Source organism: Staurois parvus, unplaced genomic scaffold (assembly GCF_062004578.1).
Source record: "Staurois parvus isolate SC_StPar_1 unplaced genomic scaffold, SC_StPar_1.0 ptg001053l, whole genome shotgun sequence".
Classification (NCBI taxonomy): Eukaryota; Metazoa; Chordata; class Amphibia; order Anura; family Ranidae; genus Staurois; species Staurois parvus.
Genome location: NW_028318849.1, coordinates 292,900 through 302,612, shown reverse-complemented (window position 1 = coordinate 302,612; position 9,713 = coordinate 292,900).

Sequence of the window (9,713 nt, the reverse complement as noted above, 5' to 3'; positions counted from 1 at the left end):
GGCACTGGTGGGCATTGATGAGGAGGCACTGATGATGCACTGATATGCAGCAATGATGGGCATTGATAAGCGGCACTGACTGATAGCACCAACTGGAGGCACTGACAGACGGCACTGATCGGCGGCACTGCTGGGCATCATTGATGGGTGGCACTGGTGGGCAGCACTGATGGGCGACACTGCTGGGCACTGACAGGTGGCACTGCTGGGCAGCACTGACAGGCAACACTGCTGGGCACTGATGGGTGACACTTCTGGGCACTGATGGATGACACTGCAAGCAGTTAATCTCACCTCTGGCAGTGTCGGTGTGGCTTCCAACCCAGCAGCTCATTCCCATCCATGCTGAACACATCGCCCCTGGCCCCAGAGCAGTGTGGGAGCCTCTTCCTCTCTTCCACGCCTATCCCCGGCTACATCACCCCTGGTGCCAGATCCGCATAGGAGCCATTTCCTCTCGTCCACACCCACCCTGGCCCCAGAGACATGTGGGAGATGTAGTTTGATGGGGGTCCAGTGTGGACGAGATCTGGATGGCCGGTCAGTGTGCGTGGTCCGTGTGCGCTCATCTTCCTCTTCTTTCTGGCGTGCCCACTGAGATGGCTCTGCGTGCCAGCTCTGGCACGCGTGCTATAGGTTCGCCATCACTGTCCCAGACCTAACCCTGCCTGCTATTGGACAGTGAAAGGAGAAGCAGCACAGTGATTAGCTCATCTCTCTGTCACTCTGCTCCCTCCTTCTATCAGCATGCTTCTAGTAAATCCATGAACTTATTGGCTTCTTGTGCTGCTTCTTCCCCATACACTCCAGCCCTTTTGTACAGGGGCTGCAAGATTCACATTTAAGTGTTTACACTGCTTGCATTTAAAAGATACATTTCATTTAGTATGAGGCTCAGTTATCCCCATCAGAGTGTGTGTGTGTGGTTCCGCACAGCACATGTAGGGCAGCCCATTGATTTCAGTAGGCCAACCTACTCATGAGAAATACTCAAAAGAAGTCCCTGACTCTTTCGAGACATTGTGCTGCACTGATACACATAGCGCTGCTGCTCCATGTGTTGTGGCGTGCAAAAATGTGCATGTTTGCAGATATATAGGGGAATGCCATTAAGAATGAATCACAGCACCATTGTGCGTTTCTGTGCATCGAGAGAAAGCATGTGATTTTGCATGTGTTCCTGCAATGCTGACAGAGGAACACACAAGTACAAAGCTGCTTTAATTTGTGTCTTTTATATCTGCCTGCTAATATTTTTAAAGTAGATGTAAAACATAAAAATGTAATGCTATTGTTAAAGTCAATGTAAAACCTAAAAAATATTTCATTAATATTTTTTTCATACATTTTTTTTTATCCTTTGTTGCATCTCACTGTAGTTGATCTTCTGTAGCCTCTCTGCATCCACTTTCTCTCTACATAAACTCTAGTGACTGCTACACGGCATTTCTCAGGGCGGGTTTCATGATGGAGACAACAGTGGACCATGTCTGTTTAAAGTATGCTGATACAGCCACTTGCACTCTCCATTCAAGGCCTGTGCAGTTGGGTGACAACGCAGGAGCACAGTTGGGAGAAAGGGACAGAGTGTTGTCACCCTGTAACAGGAAGTACCTGAACAAAGGTAGGATCATCAGGGATTATTTAACATGGAAGATGCAGATTTAAAAACATTAAAAAAAAGTTTTGAAAGGACATTACAATGTTAGTGATTCTAAAAGAAAAAAAAATATTTTAAAATGTTTTAATTTTTTTTTTAATTTATTACAGGTACTTATATAGCGCCATCAATTTACGCAGCGCTTTACATACTGTATATATTGTACATTCACATCAGTCCCTAACCCTCTAGGGGTGTACAATCTAAGGTCCCTAACTCACATTCATACATACACATACTAGGACCAATTTAGACAGGAGCCAATTAACCTACCAGCATGTCTTACTTACCTGCTCTGAGCCATGGTTGTGCACAGAGTAACCCCGAGCATGCCATTCCCGAGCTGCGCTCTGTGTGTCCATTCACACACAGAGCACGGCTCAGCCTCGGCCCCCCCCCCCACTCTCTCCTCGTTGGCTCACTGGCTATGATTGACAGCAGTAGGAACAATGGCTCACACTACTGTACCTAAGCCAATGAGGAGAGAGAGACCCTGGAGAGCTGCTGCTCCTGTGCACATCACTGGATTGTAATGGGGCTCAGGTAAGTATTAGGGGGGCTGGGGGGGGGACCTCGTTGCAGAAAGTTGTTGACCTTAATGCATAGAAAATAAACCTGAGACTTTCGAACCACTTTAACATGTATATGAGATGTTAGTGATTGGGCTTAGATCTACTTTAAAACTTTTGATTTGGTATTTTGATTTCCTTTCTTTTGTGTAATTATTTCATAAATTAAATCCTTGCACTTCTGTCCCCCATGACATTCACTTCCCTATGATGAGCTGGTGCTCATACCTTATGCCACTCTCATGCATGTATGCGAGGGTGTATGTACCACAAGGCAAACAAAGCACTTGCCTAGGGCGGCATTTTTCAATTTGGCAGCACCTTCCCCCAAAAGAAGGGATGAAAGAAGGGACACGTACGCCATGGGAACCAGGTGGGATCTGAGAGAGGCTGTGGACTACTTGATGGAGTATGTAGAGCCTGACTCTTGTTCCCAGGGATGTCCAGAGCTGTGAAGGTGAGTGTGTGTGGGGGGTGGGGGCGGGGGTAGTGGAAGGCTCTCCTGGGTGGGGGGCGGGGGTGTTGTTGGTCAATGTCAGGCTTTCTCCATGTTAGGGGAAAGAGGGGGTTGTTGGTCATTGTCTGCAGGGGAAGACGATTCTTGTGTTGCCCAGGGCAGTACAAAACCTAAATACATCACTGCATGTATGGACAAATGAATCAAAAACACTACTCCTTATAAAAACCATAAAATACAAAAACTGACTACAAACACCAAAAAATAAATATATAAATAAACAGATGTGCATCAACAGTATAATTCCATATATTTCTCTGTATTTCAATTGAATAAATGTCCCACATCCAGCAAAGTCTGCAGATGTGTTTCATCCACGTTTTTCACTTCCCACTCTGTCTTGTGCATTCACAAAATTAAGAATTTAAAACCACCTTCTTCCACCACTGTGGCCGACACGGGTTGTGATCTCATCTTCTGTCCATGAGCCACTTATTACATTAGGTTATAGTGTACATCACGTTTCCCCTTCCACTGGGGTCCCCTGGTATTCACTCCAGCAAGCACCTTTTGCCTCCTCCGATCCTCACAGCCAAGTAGCAAAAACAAGAAAAACTCTACATAGTGCTTTACTGTTTTGAAAATACTTTAATAAAATCTTTTTTCAGCTAAAACAACTCACATAGTATAATGCACTATCACTCCAGTACACTCAAGTATCAAAGACTAGTGTAATAGAGCAATAGGACATCAGCGGTCAGAACACTGTACATACAGTGTCAGTGGTTACTTCCTGCTTTGTAATGTGCGAAAAGCTCTATCCAACGCGTTTTGTCACCAGTCACATGACTTCCTCAAGGGGATCTCAGGGGTACCTGAGCAAGGTCCTTCATGGCAGGATTACCAGGGATTATTTTAATGAAAGATGCAAATTTAAAAATATTGAAAATTACTTTTGAAAGCACTTTACCATGTTAACATGGATACTAAATTATAGTGACTGGGTCTAGTTCTGCTTTAAAATATTTGATTTGGTATTTTGATTTCCTTTCTTTTGTGTATTTATAGAATGTTCTCAGCTTGGTTGGGGCACACAAGACAAGTCAAAGAGCGAGCACACTTGGTGAAGAGGCGGGTTCACTTACGACGGGGCCTCTGGGCTTTAAAGCTCTGGAGAAGAAGGCTCTTCCAGAGGAGGGAAACGGAATCCCGGCACCGACGGAAGAAGCGTGCGCTCCTTCGGGTTATCCTGAGCAGCTGGCAGAGATACTGCCAAAGTAAGTGTCTTCTTATATGTGGAAATCTATATTGATGTGGAGGAGACACAGAGCTGACTGCCTGTCTCAAAAGCTTTTGGTTGAAGCTGACGTTTAGGTCACACACTAGTTCCCAAGAGCCCATAGAGAGCTTCTGCACCTTCAAATGTTCATATAGCCTGCAATAAATGTTACAGAAGTCACTCAATTTTTTTTCAAGGGTCACTCCACCCAAAGCTGAAAGGTCAGTTTTCGGGAGATGCTAGAGGGTTATACCATTGGTCACCTTCTTACATCTCTTGGGGTCTGCGGTATCGTCAAGCCTACTAATCTACTGTGGCAGTTACAGGGCATCACACTCTGTTAGCTATAGTGGGGTTCCCTCAGTATTGGGAACACCCCAAGGCGGGCAGAAACATAGACCAGAACTACGAAGGGAAAACCCCTCTGTTTGCCCACCTGACTCCACCTATAACTAATATGCATTGAGGTGAAATGAGCCTCTTTTAATACATGCTGATGAGCAACACACAACAGCCCATGGTGGCTCATAGTAGCCCAGGGGTGGACTGACCATTTGGAAACTCGGGCACTGCCCGGGGGCCCGGGGTCAGTAGAGGGCCCCATGAGATGCCCATGGTACCTTTTTTATAGGCTTTTTTGAGTTTGGGCAAGGACACAGGGGCCCCATGATCCCCTATTGCCCGGGGGCCCCATGAGTTGTCATTCCGCCCATGTAGTAGCCAATCATATTTCTATAGGATAGAGATGACTGCTGGTTGACTGGTATAGGTGACTGCGCTTTGTTTTATTCCCTTAAGCTCTCAACACACATTACAATCTGATTGTAGATCTACCAACAAGTATCTAGTGGAATGGCTGACCAATTGAATACAAATTGATTGGACAGCTTAGGTAGGTCCTCATATGACATAGTTTTGGCAGCTGCAAACTTGGTACAGTGGTTTAAATTTTATTATTGTGCTATTTAAAAATGACCAATTTGCCAAACAATTCAATAGGCATATCTTCTCTTCTGATTGATTTAGACACAATTTAGTTTCAACAGATTAAAGTTGATTGGCCAGTGCAGGACGTTCGTTGGTTGTGTTGCATTGATACACCAAATATACCATAAATAATTTACGATTGCGTCTTCCAACTTATTGATCGCACTACTGATGGATTGCTTACTATAGATCTATTATTGCTATCAGATGAGATTGATTCAAAAAAGAAATCTATTATTTATCTGAGTGTGTATGGCCTCTATTAGTTGAATCTGTACAGATCATCATACGCAGACAATTCACGTCTGGAGTATTGAGTTTCTTAGATGGAGACTGTCAGGCCTTCTATGGATTGTACTAGGACTCGGAGTCCTCTGCAGGAATAAAGTCTTTGGCTGTTTTGTTAATGTAAATCACCTTCTGTATAATCTGTGTGAAGGGGAAACAAATGAGCTTGGAGGTGACAGATGGCTGGTTCATAGCCGCCATGCTGAGACAATCAGGATCATCCTGTTACGTGACCTCTAAAAAAGTGACATGACCTCTGACCCCCTGCAGGTCATCAATGGCTCTGAGTCTTATAATGGATCCTTCCCCAATGCCAAAAAGAGGTATTAGACACCTGGCACATCTAAGGCTCAAGCAATAGAGAGAATTGCCCTACCCATAGACACACCAGCTAACCATGGGACCCCCTATCCTTCATGATGAAGTAGAGATCAGCCCCCCAGTTGGGTAATAGTTATTCCATTTTATCAGTAATAGTGTAGCACTACTCCCTTAGGAGTTGCTGGATTATTTCCGGGCTCCCTGTTGCTCTGGACCCCTCTCTGAAAATCCAGCCCCTGCTGACACCACAGTACACAGTGCACTCCTAGCTGGAATAAATAACCACCAAAAAGTAGACTCACACACTGATCGGAGTAAACTGGTAGGAGGTTTATAGTAAACGTCAATGTAGCTTGGATACACAGCATAAACAGAATTGGCATGTGCAGAGTCAGCTATTACTTCTGTCAACTTTAAACAGGAAAAAGATAACACTTATCACAGAGTCTCAGTTAGTGTTAGCAGGTCTGCTTTTCAGAAACTACCCCAATACTTTCAACCTGAGGTGGCTTTACAGTCCCCAGTGAGCAGCAAGAACAACCAAACAGGTAGACTAGCTCCCTTTTGGGCCCTCAGGACCTGATGGCAGGTAGGTAGCCTGAAATAAGAAAAGAGATCTTTACCCCAAAACAACCAATGTTTTCTTAAGTGCAGTGAAGAGTCTTCTGTGCGCGTGATGGGGCCCAGTTGGTGCACAATGAGAGGAAGTGTGAGTAATGGTTCTCTGAGGAACAATGCAATAAATAAAGGGAAGAACAGCACTCCCCCTGAAAGCAGCAATTGACTTGTGTAATGCCCCTTGGGAGCCCTAGTCACTAGTAGATCCAAAGCAATAAGACGTTAAGCTGGCAGAAGTGATTGTTAACGCAGGCCAACTTCTCTCTAGACTGCAAGACTATTGGCACAATAGGAAAAGGTCTCTTTAAAAGTAAATTGATGATTGTGGTGACACAGTTGTGGTTCAGCTCTGATGAAAAGGCTGTGTTGAGTATGGCCAAGCAATAGCGGCTGGAGGAAGTAGGCTGCAACTTATAATAACTATGTGCAACGTCCGCAACTGTATGCAGGAAAATAGCAAATATGGAACAGGTGTCACTTTTCCCTTTCATTGGTAATGCTTGGGACTCTTTCTCTCCTCAGGTAGGGCCTCCACACTCTTTACAGTCCCGCGTGCAACATTCCATCCGGTCGCCTACTGGCAGGTTAGTTTGCTGGACAGTGTGGCAAAGTCAGTGGTCAGCAGCCCTTCCTTGTCTCCCTTCTCTCTCTTTTCATGGCCTTTTCCGGTCCTCCGGCAGTTAGTGCACTCCTCTCTCCAGATCTCTCACCTCCTGTCCCATCTCCCGGGATTTAGTACATATATGCCTCCGCCCACACGCCAGCTCCTCTGGGAAATGTAGTTCCTAGATGCACTGCTCCTTAGTAAAGTCCTGCAGTTCAGCATACAAGTTCCATTGGGCTGTTCTACAGAGTGTGAATGCCACTGTTCTGCAGGACACTGCCATCTTGTGTTTGTATTAACATCCTGCATCAAACACTTGTAACAGGGTGTTACAGTAGGGATGGGCTTCGGCGCAAACATGAGTTCACACCAGATCCAAAGGGAGCAATGATCTCATGCATTAAACAAAATCATGTATTTATTTAACCACTTGACCTCCGGAAGGGTTTACCCCCTACATGACTTGAGACTTAACATTTTGAAAAAAAAAAGAAAACAGATATTTTCTACTTTCTGTTATAAAACATATCCAATAAAATAAACATTTTCATAAATTTGGGCCAAAATGTGTTCTGCTACATGTCTTTAGCATGCTTGTTGGTGTCAGACTGGCTGGTCTGAGTATTTTAAAAACTGCTGATCTACTGGGATTTTCATGCAGAACCATGTCTAGGGTTTACAGAGAATGGTCTGAAAAAGAGAAAATATCCAGTGAGTGGCAGTTGTGTGGATGAAACTGCCTTGTTGATGTCAGAGGTCAGAAGAAAATGGGCAGTCTGGTTCGAGATGATAGAAAGGCAACAGTAACTCATGTCAATATGTACCAAAATCTCTGAGGAATGTTTCTAACACCTTGTTGAATCTATGCCATGAAGAATTCGGGCACTTCTGAAGGCAAAAGGGGGTCCAACCCGGTACTAGCAAGGTGGACCTAATATAGTGGCCGGTGAGTGTACATACTGAAATTTATGCAGCTGTGACGCTATACTGGTAATGGCAGTGATCGGCAGCTTATAGTTGACTGTAATAGTGTGGCGGGCAATCTGGCGTTAACAGACCCTTGCTGGGAGGTACACTAACTGACACTGACATCACTAATGACCCTAATACAGTGATCAGTGATAATACTGTTACTGTACTGATTACACTGGCTGGGAAGGGGTTAACATCAAGGAGTTAGCTGTGTGCCTAACAATGTGTAATATTTGCTGCTATTACTAAGAGATCTGGCTGTTTTTTCCTTCCTGCTTTTCAGGTAGAAGAAACAGTCAGTTCACTGTTTTGTGTACAGAGTCCTGTGTGTTTGTAACCACAGGCCTCTGTGTTATGATTGGACACAGTCAATCAGCTGGTTTCATAAAGCATTGGCTGAAACCTGCTGACAAAACCACACTGTGTCCAATCACAGCGCAGGTTAGCAGGGGAGATAAACCAGTAAGAAAGCCGGCAACATATTTTTACGTTAGCCAAGCCTGCACCTGCCGCCAACGCGGAGTACATTTACTGTGAGCGGGCGACAAGTGCTTAAAGAGATATAATGCACTCACAGTTACTTGTGGGAAAAGGTCACATAGCAGAGCCTGTTCACCAGGCAGCCCTCCGTAGCCAGCAGTGGGTCTGCAGTAGTCAGCCAGGATCTGAGTCCAGGATCACTGCAGTCATTGTGGCAGCCAACTCACTAGAGCTGTGGTTCTTAACCGTCAGGCTGTGGTCCACAGCTTGGCCTGGGGATTTCTCTCTCAAGCCTCCAGTTAGCTACAGACCCTTTCCACAGTGCCTCCCTACTCACATAGTACCCCACAACTTCCCATAGTGTCTCCCGGCCCCCTGAGAGCCCTCAGCCTCCCACAGTGCCCCCCAACCTCCCACAGTACCTTACGGCAACTATAGTGCCTTCCAACCTTCCAAAGTGGACCACAGTGCCCCCAGTTCATTTGAGAGCCCTAAGCCGCCACAGTACCCCCCAACCTCCCACAGTGCCACCCAGCCTCCCACATTGCTCCCTAGCCTGCTGCAAAGCATCCAGCCCTCCATAGTGCCCCCAACCTCCAACAGGGTCCCACAGTGCCCCCCCAACCTCCCACAGTGCCATCCAGTCTCCCATATTGCCTGCTGCAGAGCATCCAGCTCTCCATAGTGCCCCCAACCTCCAACAGGATCCCACAGGGCCCCCAACCTCCCACAGTGCTCCCCTGCCCCCTCCAGAAACCTCATCCCCTACAGGGCTACCAAGTTAGCTCAGAGTCCTGTAACCCACTCCACTACCTCTATCCCCCCCTAGTGACACCTAGCCCCATCCAGGACCTTCTAGCATTTCAATACACATTTTTCATCCTCATTCTTTTATTGTGTGAGTATTGTGTTACTCTACTGTTGGGACATGGAAGGTTTTTAAAGAATTTACAAGGCCCTGGTTTCATAAACCTTGAGAACCCCTACACACTAAAGGATAGAAGAGAGCAGCAATTTCAGGACAGGAGAGAAGCCTGTACAACTATGCAAGACTGAGGGTGTGGTTGGAGTCTTGATTTAACCAGTTAGCCAGAAATGGTATTGAATGAATTTCCAGCAGGTACTCCACACAAGTATATCTTGGCTAGAGTGAAGATAACAAGTATGAGACCACCCTTTGCTCTTCTTACCATCAGGAAAGAAGGAGATCTCTGATAAGCTGGTCCTGTGGGAGGCAAGTTGTGCAGAGCGGATGAAACGAGCGGTGGTGAGAAGATGGAGCGATCGGCTGATGAGAAGACTGCAAGCCGAGGACTACTGGCATCGACTAGTCCTGAGCAGGTATGGCACCTCAGTCTTTCTGTCTACTGGAAATCCTCTCTTTTAATGTAAGGACTCTGAGGTGGAGAAGATGCCAGAAGACAGGGCATTAGGGTGATTTGAAAAAAAAGGAAAATGGGCACTGCCATTTATTTTTT